Source organism: Mesoplodon mirus, assembly GCF_964341445.2.
Source record: "Mesoplodon mirus genome assembly, chromosome: 14".
NCBI lineage: Eukaryota > Metazoa > Chordata > Mammalia > Artiodactyla > Ziphiidae > Mesoplodon > Mesoplodon mirus.
This window is the reverse complement of record NC_138990.1, coordinates 78182982-78201175: the sequence shown is the minus strand read 5'-3', so window position 1 is coordinate 78201175 and position 18194 is coordinate 78182982.

The window sequence follows — 18194 nt, the reverse complement described above, 5'->3', positions numbered from 1 at the left end:
GAAATTTGAACTTGCCTGCATGAACATATTATTTTAAAATCAGATTTTATGCTTGAAATAGCTATACATAGTTTCTGATCAAGACTATCAACTGATAATCTCTTCAGATTCTTGATAGTCACTGTGGTAGGCTGGGTAATGCCCCCCAACGATATCCAGTTCTTAATCTCCAGGACCAGTGAGTGTTATCCTGTATGGTATAACAGGATAACTTCAAAAATATTACTAAATAAGGATTTTCAAGTAGAGAGATTATCCTAGTTTATATGGGTAGCCCTAAATGTAATCACAGGTGTCCTTAATTAAATGTAGACAGAGATTTGAAAACAGAAGAAAAAAGCATGTGATGATGGAAGCAGAGGGAGAAAAGGTGATGATTCAAATCCATGAGCCAAGGAATGAAGAGCCACCAGAAGCTGGAAAAGGTAAGGAAATGGTTGTCCCTTAGAGCCTCCAAAGGCTGTGTGGCTCCACTAACATCTTGATTTCAGCCCAGAGAAATCCATTTGGACTTCCAGAACTGTAAGAGAATAAATATATGTTGTTATAAACCACCCAGTTTGTGGTAATTTGTTTCAGCAGCCATAGGAAACTAATAGAGTCACCATTCATGGGGAACATTGCACAAATAGGTGATAAAAATTATTTTAAACTCTTTCTTTTGCAACCATTCAAAAATGTATAATGGTTGATATTCTATTCAAAGAATCTAACAGCTCTTTTTATTGACAAACACAGTGATGAAACATGACATGATAAGGCAAATGGATTTTGAATCCAGCTGAACTTTTTTCTACCAAGTATTTTAAAATAATGATGAAGCTTTAATTTGTAAAACACATGTGCATTGTTGGATCAATCAGACCAAAACTACTTTGGATGACATTAAAAGAGCACACCAGCTGTAAACAATCAGAAGTATCTTGCCTGTGTCTGTGAAGTCAGAGTTTCAGAGCCACCAGAGCTGCACCATCCAGGAGCTCCATGCTGGCTGCAGTGTGCTGAGCACAGCCAAGGATGTATTCTACCATCTGGACATCTACTTCAGCAGCCAACTGCCGAGCATACTACTATGCTTGGATAAGAGGCCTGTGGAACTACTGGACGCCTGTGGAACTACTGGACGTTATTCATCATCCATTCCACCTGTAGAGACTGTTCATCTTGGGCCGTCCTCTGATAAAGCCTGCAAGAAGCTGGAGGCAACCAGCGGGGGGAGTCCCAGCTGCCTGCCCCAGGCCTGAAAGGCTTAATATCATGCTTCACAGCTGTAAGCCATTCGAAGCATAGAATTAGAAAATCCTGGTCTATATTACCACCCCACCACTGCTGGGCAGCACACCAAGAAAATGAGAATTTGGAGCAGAGAGCAGTGCTGGGAGGAAGAGAGAGGCTATTCTCAATTATCAGTGACTTTTGAAAAGAATTTTACAGAGAAAACGTTAGAGGTTGACAAACCTACTGAAGTTCTGGCTTTGCATGGATCTGTTCAGTAACAAATTAAAAACTAAAATTATTCAAATAATAGAAATAAATTTATTGAAGACTACTGTCTGAATTTTGAGCATCACAGACAGATTCAGAGACTTTAAGTTGTTTGATATGTAAGCCTTTCTTACACAGACCAGCATGGAATGGAGACCGGATAAAGGCACAAATGGAGTAACAGGATAAGGAAAGAAAGAAGGATCCAGATAGACCAAAACTTTCCTTAAACCATGTTAACTTGAGGGTTTTACCATTTTCCTAGTGAGAAGGAGTAAAACAATACTAATTATTTGAAATTTTTGTGTGTATGTGTGTGTGCATATATATGTATATGTACACGTATATACATATATATGTGGGTATACATTACATATATCCATGTTTATTTATAATTTATATCCTTTCTTATTCCAAAAAGAATTTGAGGCCAAGACATGTATATTCTTGATTAAGTTCATTGCTTAGTAAATTGCATAATGTATAATTCATTCTTTAGTGGAAATTCAGTTTCGTCATTCTCATCTAATCCTTTTTGTTGTCTGTAGATAATCATGTTAAAGAACCGATTTAGGTGTTATTTTTATTTATTTATTTATTTTTATTTTTTTAATGTTTAGTCTTATTTTATTTATTTTAACATCTTTATTGGAGTATAATTGCTTTACAATGGTGTGTTAGTTTCTGCTTTATAACAAAGTGAATCAGCTATACATATACATATGTCCACATATCTCCTCCCTCTTGTGTCTCCCTCCCACCCTCCCTACCCAACCCCTCTAGGTGGTCACAGAGCACCGAGCTGATCTCCCTGTGCTATGTGGCTGCTTCCCACTAGCTATCTGTTTTGCATTTGGTAGTGTATATATGTCAATAGGCTTTTTTTTTTTTTTTTTTTTGCGTTACGCGGACCCCTCACTGTTGTGGCACCTCCCGCTGAGGAGCACAGGCTCCGGACGCGCAGGCTCAGCGGCCATGGCTCACGGACCCAGCTGCTCCGTGGTATGTGGGATCTTCCCAGACCAGGGCACGAACCTGTGTCCCCTGCATCGGCAGGCAGACTCTCAAGCACTGCACCACCAGGGAAGCCCATAGGCATTATTTTTTATATGGATTTTTCTCAATATAGTGAACCCAAATGATAACAGTCTAGATTCTAGGGTCCAGAGAGATTTAGGAAGTAAGCAGAATTCCTGTTGTATAGGTAGGTATACTAGATTAGGTATGTTATACATTACAGTTGAGCCTTGAACAACATGGTGGTGGCGGGGGAAGGGACGCTCACCCCACCTGCACAGTGGAAAATCTGACTGCTGCTGTTTCTCCCCCAAAAACAAAGGAGCAGGAAGCTGAAACAATTTAGATAGAATCAGGACTGAAACCCTAGTTCTTAAGATTCTACCTATTGTGATCTCTAATTGAACACAAACTCTCCCCACACTTAAAGATCTGTAGAATGAAAATAAAGGTACTATATTTATTGAAAAAAATCTGTACAAATGGGCCCCTCCAATTCAAACCCCTGTTCAAGGATCAACTGTACATCATCAGTCTCTAAAGCTGTAAATACTGAAGTCCCTTCAGAAGAATCCCTACAAAATATGTACCATCATCCAAGGGTTTTTCTGTTTGTTTTAATTTATTGGTGTTTTTTCTGTTTCAGATTCTCATAACAGTATTGGTTTGTAGGGAGGCAGAAAAGTATATTGGAAAAAGCAGACTTTAGAAAACAGCCTGTTTTTTTATTTTGAGTTCTGCCACTTAGAACCTGAAAGCCCTAGATAAATTACTTGGTTAACTTATGAGCCTTAGTTTCCTCACTTAAAGATGAGAATAACAGCTTGCCTCCTACAGAGTTATCATAAAGATCATCTCACTCAGTGTTGGCAGGGTATGAATGATGATGATGATTTCAACTGATGGTTTCCTGTATTGCCTTGCCATAACATTAATCTCGTTAGTATTATTACTTGACTGTAATTACTTATTAAACATCTATTTTTGCTCCACAGACTGTAAGCTCTTTGAGGGCAAGGACTGTGTCTATCTTGCATCTCCAGAGCATATCACAGTGTTTGGCACATAATAGGCAATCAAAAGAAACTAGTTGAATTAATTATCAAGTGAGATATTTATGAATGAACTTTAAAAGCTGTAGAGTGCTATATTGGTCTATATTAGAGTTTTCCCATTATTTCTTCAGGAAACATGTTTGGGATGGCAAATAGTCGACTAATAAATTTACTTTTAGAACACTAAAGGAGGCATTTCAAAACAAGTTTGTTGTGATAGAGTGTTTGCAAAGATGGCCACAATTCTTTCCACCCCTGTGCCCTGATCCTTTGCAACGTCATTTTGTCACACCTCCCATTAAGAGGTGAGTCTTTTCCCCCCACACCTTAAATCTGGGTTGCTCTGGTGACTTCCTTTGATTGATAGAATGTGGCAGAAGTGTTGTTGTGTGATGTCCAAGACTTAGCCTTAAGAAGCTTTTCGGCCTTTAGTCTCCCCTGTTGGAATGCTGCCCTGAGACCACCATATGAAGAAGCCTCTTCTAACTTACTAGAAAATGACAGCCCACCTGAAGTAGAAACAAATTTTTCCAGTTGAGATCCCCTAGACCACCAGCATTAACTGCCAGACATGCGTTGGAGCCCAATGAGTCAAACTGGCCATATGAGTGACCCAGATAAGACCAGTAGAAGAATTGCCCAGCTAAGCTATATCCAATACATGTATTGTTACACAGTACAATATAACTGATATACCCATAAATGTAGTGTCAAGGAAAAATCAAACCATGCTCATTTACTCTTTGTTTAGCCCTAGAACTGCCCTTAATCTTTTCACACTGGGACTGTGTTTTTCAGGCCACTCATTTGTCACCTCTAAACTCTATTCTACAAATCCTGAGAAGAGATTTCCTTTGATCACTTTTCTTTTTTTTTTTTAACATCTTTATTGGAATATAATTGCTTTACAATGGTGTGTTAGTTTCTGCTTTATAACAAAGTGAATCAGTTATACATTTACATATGTTCCCATATCTCTTCCCTCTTGCGTCTCCCTCCCTCCCACCCTCCCTATCCCACCCGTCTAGGTGGTCACAGAGCACCGAGCTGATCTCCCTGTGCCATGCGGCTGCTTCCCACTAGCTATCTATTTTATGTTTGGTAGTGTATATATGTCCATGCCACTCTCTCACTTTGTCACAGCTTACCCTTCCTCCTCCCCATATCCTCAAATCCATTCTCTAGTAGGTCTGTGTCTTTATTCCTGTCTTACCCCTAGGTTCTTCATGACCCTTTTTTTTTTCCCCTTAGATTCCATATATATGTGTTAGCATATGGTATTTGTTTTTCTCTTTCTGACTTACTTCACTCTGTATGACAGACTCTAGGTCCATCCACCTCACTACAAATAACTCAATTTCATTTGTTTTTATGGCTGAGTAATATTCCATTATATATATGTGCCACATCTTCTTTATCCATTCATCCAATGATGGACACTTAGGTTGTTTCCATCTCCTGGCTATTGTAAATAGAGCTGCAATGAACATTTTGGTACATGACTCTTTTTGAATTATGGTTTTCTCAGGGTATATGCCCAGTAGTGGGATTGCTGGGTCGTATGGTAGTTCTATTTGTAGTTTTTTAAGGAACCTCCATACTGTTTTCCATAGTGGTTGTATCAATTTACATTCCCACCAGCAATGCAAGAGTGTTCCCTTTTCTCCACACCCTCTCCAGCATTTATTGTTTCTAGATTTTTTGATGATGGCCATTCTGACCGGTGTGAGATGAAGTCTCATTGTAGTTTTGATTTGCATTTCTCTAATGATTAATGATGTTGAACATTCTTTCATGTGTTTGTTGGCAATCTGTATATCTTCTTTGGAGAAATGTCTATTTAGGTCTTCTGCCCATTTTTGGATTGGGTTGTTTGTTTTTTTGTTATTGAGCTGCATGAACTGCTTATAAATTTTGGAGATTAATCCTTTGTCAGTTGCTTCATTTGCAAATATTTTCTCCCATTCTGAGGGTTGTCTTTTGGTCTTGTTTTATGGTTTCCTTTGCTGTGCAAAAGCTTTGAAGTTTCATTAGGTCCCATTTGTTTATTTTTGTTTTTATTTCCATTTCTCTAGGAGGTGGGTCAAAACGGATCTTGCTGTGATTTATGTCATAGAGTGTTCTGCCTATGTTTTCCTCTAAGAGTTTGATAGTTTCTGGCCTTACATTTAGATCTTTAATCCATTTTGAGCTTATTTTTGTGTATGGTGTGAGGGAGTGTTCTAATCTCATACTTCTACATGTCCCTATCCAGTTTTCCCAGCACCACTTATTGAAGAGGCTGTCTTTTCTCCACTGTATATTCTTGCCTCCTTTTTCAAAGATAAGGTGACCATATGTGCATGGGTTTATCTCTGGGCTTTCTATCCTGTTCCATTTATCTATATTTCTGTTTTTGTGCCAGTACCATACTGTCTTGATTACTGTAGCTTTGTAGTATAGTCTGAAGTCAGGGAGCCTGATTCCTCCAGCTCCATTTTTCGTTCTCAAGATTGCTTTGGCTATTCGGGGTCTTTTGTGTTTCCATACAAATTGTGAAATTTTTTGTTCTAGTCACTTTTCTTGTTAAATCAGTGTCCCTACACTTAGAGATCTGCCTTACAGCTAGAGCTTTTGAGATTCTTTAAGTGGAAAATGATAGGTTTGGGTTTTAAAATATATTTTAAACATAATTTTAAATATATTGCTTTGAAGATTCATGGTGTATATAAGGGTATTTCTTGCAGTGTTTTAGTAGTAAAAATGAAGATACAATTCAAATGGACTAATAGAAGAGTAGTTAAATTATAATAGATATGTTTAAAATCAATATAAAAGGATACTGTCAGTCATTAAAAGATGTGGTGGTTGTACTGATATATATATTGACATGAAAAAAATTCCTTTTATCTTAAGTGAGGGAAAAAAATCCAATTTCATATCCCAATTAAATCTCATTTCCCCTGCACCCATTATTTTTGCTCAGTCTTTACTTGAGACTCCAGGAACCTGCAGTGGAGGGGGAGGTATGGTCTGCATTTTCATTGATCTTTCCTCTCCTTCTGGTGGTAGTTCCCCAGGAGTTGGGAGACTGGAGGAAAAATGGGGAAGAGTGATAAATATCTCTTTAGTTCACTGGGTTTGCAGTTATAGTTCTTTGTTGGTTTTTACTGCTTTACTTCTATATGGCAGAGATGCAAATGCCAGCTTTCTAATGTGGCATTTATATGATTTGTGGGGACAGGAGGGTGCTTGCAAAGCCTTCCAGCCATGCAGTTCCCCGACCTGGGAGATCTGGTGCAAACTTGACTTCTTTCACCCTACCTCAGCTCTTACAACTGGAAATACAACCCACAGACTCTTGCTACCAAGGATCCCCTTACCCAAAGATTGCTCACTTAGGTGCAACTTTAGCAAAATGACTTAAACCCTGCTACCTTCCAAGGAGTCTATTGGCTAATGAGAATATCCTACTTCCTTGCCACACCAAATAGTCTGATAACACACTTCTCCTCTGCTTCCTACTTTCCACCCTGCCATCTCTTTCATTTCTCCTTTCTCCACTTAAAGTAGTACTGGGCAGATCAACAAGAAGGCTACCTAAAAAATATCCAACAGTTGAGGTTGAGGTTCCCTTCTTATGAGAAGTGATTTTCGGTCTTCATACCTCACCTAGTTTGGGAGGTAGGAAACCCACTTCCCTACTCCCCATGGAAAAGGTGCTGTACTCTGGCCTACAGTGATGCTAACAATTTCTGTTTTCAGCATCCTTCCTCAATCTGCTAGTCATAGACACTGGCGATAGGTGGGGAAGGGCTGGGGTTGGAAGTGGCAAAGCTCCAATTATTGAAGCTTTCTCTTTGAAATGAAAGATACTTAACACCTCTTTGTGCTCAGCTTGACATATCACCAACTCCTGAGAAATGCCATAAATCCCACTCAAATCCTATGATGTTTGAAAAAAAGGTTTCAGGAAACAGAAAAATTCAAGGGGTGGAAATAATTAAATAGTAAAATAAAATGTGAATGAAAATTAGTTTTCAGATGAAATGTGTTTATGAAAAACAGAACTGGATGACTTAAGCCATTTTATTTTTCACATTCATAGAAATTTCAGAGCCCAGTTTCATTCATTTATTCATTCAACAAATATTCATTGAACACCTACATGAACCAGGCACTAGTAGGCCATGGGTTTATGGTAGTGAAGTTGATAGAGAAGTTCCTGACCTAAGTGGGGGTGACAAACTATAAACAAGTAAATAAAATAACAATTAGTTAAATATTGCGGGTTGAATGAAAAGCTATGAAGGAAATAAACAGAGTGCTGTGATCCAGAATACGAGGGAGCATTAATATAGTAAGGTGGTCAAGAAAAGCCCTCTGAGAGGTGGCACTTACGCTACTGCCTGTGGGGGCTAATCCAACCCACATGGTGCTCTCCAGAAGGGTACCTTTTCCTAATTCACTTAGAAGCCATGTGTGGGTTAACATGGAGGCTCTGAACATGTAAGCCAAAACCTGAAGGATAAAAAGGAGTCAGCCATATAAAGACCTGAGGAGAAATACGCCAGATAGATAGAATAGCAATTATAGAGGCTCTGAGATAGAAAGAGCACTGTGTGTTCTAGGATATGACAGGAAGCTGGAGGGAGGAAATAAGTGAGTGAAGAGTGGCAAGAGGCAAGAGGCGAGTCTGTAGAATTAGGAAGGAATCGGACCTGCAGGGCTGGCTCTATAGGTTTTAGATTTTATCCTATCCTTCATTTAAAGCAGGGAACTGACAGGATCTGATTTACATTTTTTATAGACTATAGTGCTATATTTTGAAGGTAGAAATAACAGGAATTGGTGATGAACTGGATGAAGGGAGAATCAGATGAGGAGGGAGGAGTCATGAGGAGTGAATTAAAAGGGAAGAGTCAAGGGCAGCAGTTCATCATATCACCAGTCACTGAGATGGTCAAGGCTGAGGGAATCCAGATTTAGAGAGAAAAATTCATTTTGGTCATGTTCAGCTTGAAATACCTAGGAGACATACAAGAGGATGTTAAGCAGATGTTTAAAGATGTGAATCTGGAGCTCAAAAAGAAGTCTAGCCTACCAATATAAATTTAGGAATTGTCAACAGATAGTTTTTAAAGCACGAGGACTGATATAGGGAGAAGGCATAGAGAATAGAAAAGAGGGTACAGGAACTCCAACATTTAGAGGTCACATAGAAAAAGGAAAAACGTGTGAAGGAGAATGAGGAAGAGTAGCCAGTTATTTAAGAAAACCAGCATAGTTTGCGGTATAGAGCCCAGGGAAGAGAGTATCAGAAATGGCCAGTTATGAGAGTTTAATTAAACAGCACAGAAGAGACAGAGTCAGCCAAATAGAAGTTATCAATTACCTTTACAGGAGTGATAGGGAGGTTGAAACAGATTGAAGTTTGCGATTTATCTTAGCAACACTGATTATAAGAAGGCAGTAGAACTTCACAGTTCTGAGAGAAAATTAATTCTGAACCTAGAATTCTATAGACAGACAAAGCATTCAAGGATGAGAGCAAATTAGGGAATTTTTCACTTTTTTTGACTTATGTACCTTTTCAGGAAAAAAAAAAAAAAAGCTTAAGTAAATGTTCTAGTAAAATGAAAAGAGAACTCAAGAAGGAAACATGGAAAGCCAGTAATAGAATCTGCTCTAGGAATGCAATAAAAAGATATTTCAGCACAAATATTTAGACATTCAAGGTGATCAATAGTAATAATAACGGAAAGTTACAAGGATATCAGAAGAACATCTTTAAGAAAAAAGTAGATTCATTTTTATGAAATAGCATGATTAAAAACCTTAATAGGGGCTTCCCTGGTGGCACAGTGGTTGAGAGTCCGCCTGCCGATGCAGGGGACACGGGTTTGTGCCCCTGTCTGGGAAGATCCCACATGCCGCAGAGTGGCTGGGCCCGTGAGCCATGGCCGCTGAGCCTGTGCGTCCGGAGCCTGTGCTCCGCAACGGGAGAGGCCACAACAGTGAGAGGCCCACGTACCGCAAAAAAAAAAAAAGCAAACAGAAAAAAAAACCTTAATAATCTTAATTGTAGGGTGACATATGCTTCTCCTGTCATCAACCAAGAAAAGACAATTAGAATCTTTAGTAAAGGCAAAAAAATTGTATAACCCATGGTCCAAAGATGAAACAAATATGTGTCATTATTATGAGTAATCAATGGACATATGAAAAAAGAATCCATTTGACATTGACACCTAGAACATGTTCCTTCAAAAAGCATAGATTTAGTAACATGGTTTACATTTCTCTTTTACAAGTTCATTGATACTATTCAGCAGTGAATAAGACTTACTAAATTGTAATACTGAAAAAAATCACTTTTCAAAATAAATTTAAAGACAAAATGCAAAAGTCAATTATTCTAACAGAGTAAATATTATAAGTATTGACTGTGTAAAAGTACTGGTACAGCTAATGAAGTTGGGAAATGGAGGGAAGTGAAAGGATGCAAATGTATTAACCTTACATAATGGAGGAGTCAAGAGACATTTTCTAAAGTGTGGATGGACACTTTCTAATGGTAGATCAAGAAATAGAGGTTTATTTAAAAGTATATTTATTTAAGTATATTTAAAGCAATTAAGTAACAAGTAGAACTTCATGTATTATAATAAAAATTGCATAGAAGAGACTAGGGGAAGAAAAATGGAGGCTAATGTAATTAAGCCAAATTCTTATTGTTCTTTTTCAAAGTGTGGAGGCAATTTTAAAAACGTCAGGAGTTGAACCAAAATGTGGCAGTATGTGTGTATTATTTTCAAGTATGTAGGTAACTATCAGAAATACTAAAAACAATTTGATGTAGCTACCTTTAGGGCAGTGTTTTTCAAACTGTGAGACTGAAATCAAGTTAGTGGGTTACAATCTACATTAAAAGGGATAAGATGAGGAAAAAGTATGATGAAGTAAAATTGGTGAAACTTTTATCAGATGTGTGTGTGTGTGTGTGTGTGTGTGTGTGTGTGTGTGTGTGTGTGTAAAATGTATTTCCTACTTGGGTCCTGGTCAAAAAAGTGCTCTAGGAAGTAGAACTAGGTTGTGGACAATAGTTGGGCTGTATTTTTCTCTTTTATTTTTCTGCTCATCTGTTTGAATTTTTAACTTATGCATGTATTATTTTTATCATAATAATTTAAAATATGTATCTGTTTTTTAATACCTTAAAAATACAAATTTATAAGCTTCCATACCATAATGTGGCATATTTCCTAACAAAAGCAAATATTAGGCAATTTTTCTTAAGAAACAAAATGACAAGCAATCTTACCATCACTTAGCATGAAAGGAAAAATTAACAGTAAGTTTTAAAGATTACTCAAGGCTCAAGAGAGGGAAGGCTGGGGCAGGGCCAAGAATTTAAGACTTTAGGAGTCCAGGCAATGGATTAAGTAAGAAGAAGATAAAGCAAGAGAAATCAAACAGTTTAAATATCACTGTCACTATGTAAACCAATGCTAAGAATGATCTTGAATCAACAAATAATTTTACCTTATTGTCTCTGTGTGATGTTTTACCTATCAGTGAACACTATAATTGCTTGCATTTCTATGGTGACTTTCAACTTAACTCTGTTTGCCCTTACAGCAAATATGAGACAATTCTTGAGTACCTGCTTGCCCAGATCCTCCCTTTTCTAAAAGCTTCTACTCCATTGGGGTGAGACCTCTGTGGCCACGTGCACTTTGTGACCCACCACCTAGCCATACCTACTTTGACCAAGGAGAGACTACTGACCCAATTTGTACTGGTCAGACTTTCTCTCCTAGGAATTTAGAATTAGAACTCAGAAATGCTGGTCATTTTGTATTGGTCACTTGGGGAAAAAGGGTATCATTCTGGGGCAGCCATATTTGGCCCATAGATACACAGAAAAGAATTCATCTTCCTAAAAAGGAAAGAATAAAGCACAGAGGAAAGGCTATTAATTCATTAAGTCAACAAATACTTATGAAGAACCTAGTGTTCTAGGTACTATTCTAGGTACTAGGGATACAGCAGTGAATAAAACTGAGTCTGTGCCCTTGTGGGTGTATATTCTTGGGAGAGGGAGGCAGCTGATGAACAAATAAATATTTAAGAAAATGTCAAGTAGTATATAAAAGGTTCTATGAAGAAAAATAAACAGTAAGGGAAGAAAGTTTAACATTGGGGTCAGGGAAGACCTCTCTCAGAAAGTAATTGAGCAGAGACTTGAACCAGTTGGGGAAGCAAGCCAAAAATATATCTGGAGGAATTACTTTCTGAGCTGCAGTTCTAGGACTTGCAAAAACTTTTAGTTGGGAACATTCTTGGGACGTTCAAGACATAGTGGCAAGAGGACAGAAAAAAAAAATGTACACCTAGATAAAGAGGAGATCTTAAAAACAGAGAGAAAAGATAGACTGCCCAATTATTAAATAAATAGGTTAAAGATGGCCTCTGTTTATTGGTTCCTATGTCGTTTACTTATTCACAGCAGGCTAGGACCATTAGATCAAAACCCACCAGCACCAAAGCCAAATGTTTATACGTCCAATTGTTTTAATCATAGCCCAAATAAGCAGATTTCTAGCCACTTAGGTACTACCTATTTGACATATCCCACAAAACTGTACCCAAACTCTTCTAGCTATAGATAAGACTAACCTTGTAGCTATAAAAGACCCCAAACTGGGCTGCCCTTCAGAGATCTCTGACCCAGAGATTCACCACCTTACCACTGAGTGACATATCCTAGACATATAGCCCCCTCTCTGATTCCCCTCTCCTTGGGAGTTCCATTGCCCTTTTCCTCTTCTGAGTGGTGGCCCCATGCTGCTGTCTCTGGAAGAATCTCTTGCTGTGAGTGACTTTTCCTTTCATGCAGTTCTGTCCAAGTGCCACCTAATAGTCATTATTATGCAATACTGCCATCTCATTGTTCTGTCTTTTCCTTGAGCTCTAGAAATCCTTGAACTCACCACACCAATAGAATAAAATTAGATTGAAATTGACTTCTCAGTTGTAACAATATAAGTCAGAAGACAATGGCATAATATATTCCAAGTAACAAGAGCAAATAAATGTCAGCCTAAAATTTTATACCCAGCTAAACTATAACTTGAGAGACCAAAAATTGAGAATCCCTACTAAAGGATATACTTCATAATTAAATAAATCATACCATAAGGAAGGAATGAGAGACTGCTTCTCAAAAGAAAACAGTAGCAGTGGGCAATGGGAGCAGGTAAATATATGAGGAAGATCTAAACGGGTATTATTCATATAAAACAATGATAATAATAACGACTCATCAGGGAGTACAAAAATAAGATGAAACCAAAATACTAATGGTAATAACATGAACAATGGAGTAGAGTGAACATAGGAGAACTATTCTAGGCCCTTGTTTTATTCATGATCAAGGTAGATATATTTAGCAATTCCAGACTCTAAATGTTTATATTAAGGATATAACTAACGAATATATGTAGAATGTACTATTCCAAAATACAATAGAGAGTGAGGTAACTAAATTTTATTTAATGCAGTAGATAGCAGCAAGAGAAAAGAACAGATTTTTTAAAGTAAAAAGATGTGTTTTAACTTTTAAAAAGAAAAGTGTGAAATAAAATGATAAGAAATAAATCCAGGGCTTCCCTGGTGGTGCAGTGGTTGAGAGTCCGCCTGCCGATGCAGGGGACACGGGTTTGTGCCCTGGTCTGGGAAGATCCCATATGCCGCGGAGCGGCTAGGCCCGTGAGTCATGGCCACTGAGCCTGCGCGTCCGGAGCCTGTGCTCCGCAACGGGAGAGGCCACAACAGTTAGAGGCCTGTGTACCAAAAAAAAAAAAAAAAAAAAAAAAACAGAAGTAACAAATTCAATGAAGACTAAAAATGGTCCACATCAAAAGAAAAAAATCTTTAAAATATATATATTGTGAAATATAATCACACTTTTGGCTAGAAAGACGATATTGTAAAGAAGACACGTCTTTCAAAATTGATCTATCCAAATTAATTTCGATTGAAATCTTAGATGGATTTCTTTAAATTGCCAAGCTTGACAGAATTTATATGGAAAATCCAAGACCCAAAAATAGCCAAGATACTCCTCAAGAAGAACTGGGGAAGATTTTCTGTATCACATATCAAGACTTCTTATAAATATGTATTAAGTAAAACATATTGACAATGGCCCAGCGATAAAAAATTGACCAGTGGAAGCAGAATAGAGTCAAAAAACTGATCCATACATATACAGTAACTTGATTTATGCCAGATGAGTATTATAGATGACCGAAAAAGGATGAACTTCAATAAATGGCACTAGCCTTTGAACTGCTTACCTTCAATTTTCTTGTTAAATGAGATCATAAATGTCTACATTGTTTAAACTACTGTTAGATTTTTCTGTTACTTGCAGCCCAAAGAATTCCTGATACAGACCCTAGTATCCCTTGGCCAAGGACATGTGAATAAAATGGTCCAATCAAAGTGGATCCTGGGACTCGTTAAGGAACAACAGGGAAGAGACAATGCCTCTTCCATAAATTTGAATCTGAGTGAATATGTGCCTGAAGTTTCTGGGGACTACCACATGGAACCTGAGAGTGAAGACAACACAGGGGAAGACAGAGTGAAGGATGCAGAGTAACTAAATCTTGGTGACAGAGTTTGAATCTTTAAAATGAGACCTTCCTTCTCCTGTCTACACATGGACTTTTCAATTATGTAAGCCAATAAATTCCTTTTTATTTATTTAAGCCATTTTAAGTTGAATTACCTGTTTTATGCAACTGAAATGATCTGACTAGAAATGGTAAACTCAGCTCACTTTCTCAAAGAGTTTATCATAGAAACCATGATCATTCTACTGAATTTTTTTTTTTTGCGGTATGCGGGCCTCTCACCATTGTGTCCTCTCCCGCTGCAGAGCAGAGGCTCCGGACGTGCAGGCTCAGCGGCCATGGCTCACGGGCCCAGCCGCTCCACGGCATGTGGGATCCTCCCAGACCGGGGCATGAACCTGTGTCCCCTGCATCGGCAGGCAGACTCTCAACCACTGCGCCACCAGGGAAGCCCTCTACTGAATTTTTAAAATGTTGCTGGCTAAAGATGGATGTGACTGATAAAGCCAATGTACAACCAATATATAGATGAGACCACAAGAGCAGTAACTGGTTTGATTGAAACATTTGGATCATGCTAATAGTTATATCTTTTGAAAATTCTAAGAAAAACAAAAAGACTCTTTCACCATGTTTTATTCAATAAAACCGAAGCTGAGGGGTTGAGAAGGAGCAATGATATAAGGTCAGGAGGGCTTAATTTTGTTAGCCAAGTAATAAGCATGCATGGGATTGTAGAAAATAAATTCTTGCCTCATTCTCTAGGTTTATGGAAAAAAAATTTTTTACAAATATGCAGTATATTGTATATATAATGCTTTTAAATGCTTTTAAAATTCTGGTATTTTGTTAACTAGGGAGTCTTGCTAGGATGGCTAACAAAGGAGAGATTGAAGAAAGTCTGAAAGTCATGAGACACAAGAGACCACATTTGCATTTTTAGAAGATTTTTCAAAATAAAAGAGATCTAAAAGTCAGATAAATACCAAATGGATTCATGACAAAGAAAGTGATCTACAGAAGTAGTTCTCAAAATTAATTTTAGGGTTTCCCTGGTGGCGCAGTGGTTGAGAGTCCGTCTGCCGATGCAGGGGACATGGGTTTGTGCCCCAGTCCGGGAAGGTCCCACATGCCGCGGAGCGGCTGGGCCCGTGAGCCATGGCCGCTGAGCCTGCGCATCTGGAGCCTGTGCTCCGCAACGGGAGAGGCCACAACAGTGAGAGGCCCACGTACTAAAAAAAAAAAAAAAAAAAATTAATTAATTTTAGCATTGGAACTTTTTTTTTTTTTTTTTTTTTTTTTGCGGTATGTGGGCCTCTCACTGTTGTGGCCTTTCCCGTTGCGGAGCATAGGCTCCGGACGCGCAGGCCCAACGGCCATGGCTCACGGGCCCAGCCGCTCCGTGGCATGTGGGATCTTCCCAGACCGGGGCACGAACCCGTGTCCCCTGCATCGGCAGGCGGACTCTCAACCACTGCGCCACCAGGGAAGCCCTAGCATTGGAACTTTTTTCCAAATGAAATTTTACAGAGAATTTCAATATGTAAATTAGACAAATGTATTTGTTAGTATAGATTTGTTTTTTAATTTAACTATATAACATTTGCTTATTAAGGAGTAGAGGAAGGATGCTACTTTGTTGAGCACACTAAAATTTTAAAATCAAGCGTTATGGCATGCAGGATCTTTTTTTAGTTGCAGCATGTGGGATCTTTCTGCAACTAAAAGGTCCCAACTAAGACCCGGTGCAGATAGATAAATAAATAAATAAATAAATAAATAAATAAATAAATTTAAAGAAGAGTTATGATGACAGTTCCTATCTTTTATTATCATTAGCATTTAATTTATTTCTCTATTTATTTTAGCTATGCAGGAGTAAGATAAATATTTGCAAGTAGTAATTTCAGGGTACTTTTAAATTAAGCTGACTCAGAAGCCTGAGAAAGGAGTAGTAGATTTTCAAAAATTTAATTTCAAGGTTAAGCCATTAAGCATGTCTATTAGTAGAACTAATTTTCTTAAATATAAAGGTTAGAGAAGAAGGAACTAAAAGTTACAAGGATTGCTTAAAATACTTATGATAGGCTACAGTATTATGACACCACACTTACTTGTTAGTCTGTTGTTTTTGTTGCATAATTGGCTACGATATAATTTTGCCTCAACAGAGAATTTGCCAAACTGATGCATCTGAACATTTAACTGGTTTTTAACTGAGCATGATGCATGTGTGTTGTGGATTTGTGCTCATTTGTACAATTTTATGTCAGTAAATGTGCTGACATGTCTTAATTTTTAAAAATTAAAAAAAAATGCAGGACCATAATTTTCAGTTTAATCTTCATTTATGAGAAGTTTAAGTGAGCATGCAAACATGATGATGAAGATATCATAAGGACTGTTCACAGATATTTCAGTTCTCTTCCTGGATATTGGTAGGATTGCTCTTCCTAGCCCACTTTGGAGTTGGTTGTGGCCATGTGCCTTGCTTTGGCCAGTGAAATGTGAGCACCAGTAATACATATCAGTTCTGGGCAGATGTTTTAAGTGCCCCTACACAGTTCTCCATGTTTCCTTCCCTCTGCCACAGTTATCAAAGAAGCACACTAATGAGGAGTCTCCATCAGCCTGGATTCCTGAGTGATGATGAACAGAATCCCTTGCTAACCTGCACTGAATATGTGTAAAGTCACAAACTATGGATAAGCCGAAGCAGCCAGTTAGCAGAAAGGGGAGAGGGGACAGACTTGCAGAGAGTATCTGAGATACCATGAGAGAATGATGAGAGAGAGCAGCCAATCCCTAGAATTTCTTTGGTTCCAGGTGCTTTCCAGGTCCCTTGGGTTCTAACACTAAACCCCACATTGTCCTATGGAGCTTGACCAGGACTCCTGATACTTGAACAACAACAAGCTAAATAAAACATGTATTTCCACTTAACAAGGTGTCCCCAAAATGCATATGCTAAATCAAAAGTTACAGGCATTTTAATATATAATGCCAAATGTCATGCACTAGCAAGGAAGAGCATGCCCCTTTCACAATACAGTAGTCTTCACAATACTGGGTGTGCACTTTAAAAAACAAAACAAAGTGGGGGAAAAAGCTTTGCTAATAGGCAAAAAAAAAGTTAAATCTATTAATCAGCATTTCTTTATTAGTGAGGCTGACTTTTTTTAAAATGTTTCTAAGTCATTCCTTTTGTAATTAAAAAAATTAATTTCTCTTGCCAATTCATTTATTAGAATCTTAAAGTTTTCTTATGGGTATATATGTGCTTTCTATACTGCAATACTTATCACAAATATTTGCCCAGTTTGGTTTAGCTTTCAGATTTTTATTATGTTGGTGGTTTATGTCAATTTTTAACCTTTGTGTAGTCAAACATATATTTTCCTTTATCGAGTGACATATTGCCAGTACTTTGTTAGCATCTCCTATGACTGTTTATTGTATAAAATTATTATTCTAACCACTTTTTTTTAATTTTTTTATTTTTGCTGTGTTGGGTCTTCGTTTCTGTGTGAGGGCTTTCTCTAGTTGTGGCAAGCAGGGGCCACTCTTCATCGCGGTGCACGGGCCTTTCACTATCGCGGCCTCTCTTGTTGCGGAGCACAGGCTCCAGACGCGCAGGCTCAGTAGCTGTGGCTCACGGGCCCAGTCGCTCCGTGGCATGTGGGACCTTCCCAGACCAGGGCTCGAACCCGTATCCCCTGCATTAGCAGGCAGACTCTCAACCACTGCGCCACCAGGGAAGCCCCTATTCTGACCACTTTTGTGTGCTTTGTAGATTGACATCTTTTATACGTAACTGCTGATATCATTTCCCATATTTTTCCTTTTAAAGATCAAACTGATTGATTCACAAACCCCAACTCTTTTTTTGACTTTCTTTAATAAAATATGTAATTGTTCCACTGCATATACCAGCAATCATACCTCCTCTGCCCTCACACAAAGATGGTTCAAATTTTAATCTTATGTTATTTATTAAGCTACTGAAAATGAT